Here is a 2,131-nt window from a genome sequence, read left to right as displayed (position 1 = left end):
CGGTGACCATACGGAAACAGCATATTCCAAATGTGGGCGAACTAACGATTTATATAGCTTGTTAATGAGTGATGGACTTTTGAAATCAAAAGATCGCGCAATCAGTCCTAGAATCTTATTTGCTTTCTCAGAGGCTGAAATACACTGCTTCGATGATTTGAGATCGTTACTGATAATTACGCCGAGATCTTTTTCACTATCCACTTTTGTTAAAAAAATTCCAAATAACTTGTAATCGTACTTACTGTTATTTTTACCTATGTGCATTACCTTGCATTTACTTGTGTTAAATTTCATTAGCCACTTTTTAGACCATTGCTGTAATTTATCCAAATCTTCTTGAATATCTAATTGGTTTAAGTGATTATTTGCCATTCCGCACATTTTTGTATCATCAATAGATTTGGAAACAGTAGATTTTACCCCATGGTCATTTATATATACTATGAATAGAAGTGGCACAAGAATGGAACCCTGAGGAACTCCACTTGTAACATTTTTCCATCTAGAAGTTTTTCCATTTAAAACAACTCTCTGTTTTCGATCATTCAACCAATTACTATTCCAACTTAATAGGCTACCACTTATTCCGTGTAAAGCTAATTTAGTAAGTAGTCTTTCGTGTGGGACGGTATCAAAAGCTTTTGCAAACTCTAGATATACTAACTCTATATTGTTTCTTTTGTCATAATTCGAGATAACTGTGTTGTAGAATTCGAGTAAGTTAGTCACGCAAGAACGTTTCCGTCTGAAACCATGCTGGCTATCATTTATCAAACAGTTACTTTCTAAATGATGTTCGATAGCATCTCTGATGATAGTTTCCATTATTTTTCCTACGATTGAAGTCAAATCTATAGGCCTATAGTTATTTGGTTTCTTTTTGTCACCTTTTTTGAATATGGGAGTAACGTTAGCTAGCTTCCATTCTCTTGGGACATCTCCGGATATGATGGATTTCTTGAAAATAATTTCTAATAGAACAACAATCTCATTTTTCATTTCTTTTAAGATTCTTCGATGTCAACCGTCAGGCCCTGGTATTTTATTAACTTTGAGTTTATTTATACACCTTTTAATTATTTCTTTTGTTATATTTACCTGAGTGGGTAAGTTTACCCTAGACTTTTCACAGGTTTCAGTTTGGAGTTCACTTTGAGGTGTTTCGTTTACGAATACTGAGCTAAAATAATTCTTTAAAATATTACACACTCCTTCATTTGAATATTCAAGTTGACCGTCAGCAGATAATAGTGGACCAATATGATTCCTAACAACCTTTTTATCTCTAATGTAACTATAGAATTCTTTGGGATTCTCTTTGGATTTATCAGCGATGTTCAATTCGTATTGTCGTTTTCTCTTTCTTATTGTCTTTTTTAAATCTCTCTGTATTGATACATAACTTTCATAGTCACTAGATGCACCCGAGCACTTATATTTCTTATAAGCCTGTCTCTTTTTAGCAATACTTTTTTCAGTTTCTTTGTCGAGCCAGTTTGGGCGAGCCTGATTTGGGGGACGTCTGTCCTTAAATGAAATGTAAATATGAATCATCTTAATGAGCGTATTTTGAAATATTTCCCACATCTGATCTACAGGTCTTTCGCTTAATTTTGCGTCCCAATCTGTAAGCTGAAGCTCCTGACGTAGTCCTATGAACTGAGCTTTACTGAAATCGGGTAATTTAGAAACACAAGTATCTATTCTAAAACTGTTTAGAAGTTTGAATCTAAGTTGTGATCGCTATTTGCAACAGTTTCACCGACTTGTACATCAGTTACCATGCTTTCGCGGCTAGTGATCAATAGATCGAGTAAGTTTCCATATCTTGTGGGCTCTTTTTCATGCTGAATTAAGTAATTGTCACCAAGAAAATCAATCAAGCGACTACCTATATGGCCATGTTCAAGGGTCATCCAATCAATGTCAGTAAAATTGAAATCACCCATTATCAATAAATCCCGGTTGCAGAAACTAGACAGTTCTTGAAATAACAGTTTGTCGTCTGCTAATGATAATGTCTTTGGCCTATATATTACACCTACATTCATTTTTTGTCCATTTGTTTGGGTTAACTCAACCCACAAACTATCATATGCATCCTGTTTCACTTTCTCTAAAACACAAG

Source organism: Oratosquilla oratoria, chromosome 15, assembly GCF_046742065.1.
Source record: "Oratosquilla oratoria isolate Oo_2021 chromosome 15, ASM4674206v1, whole genome shotgun sequence".
In the NCBI taxonomy this organism is placed as follows: domain Eukaryota; kingdom Metazoa; phylum Arthropoda; class Malacostraca; order Stomatopoda; family Squillidae; genus Oratosquilla; species Oratosquilla oratoria.
This window is presented reverse-complemented; position numbering follows the sequence as displayed.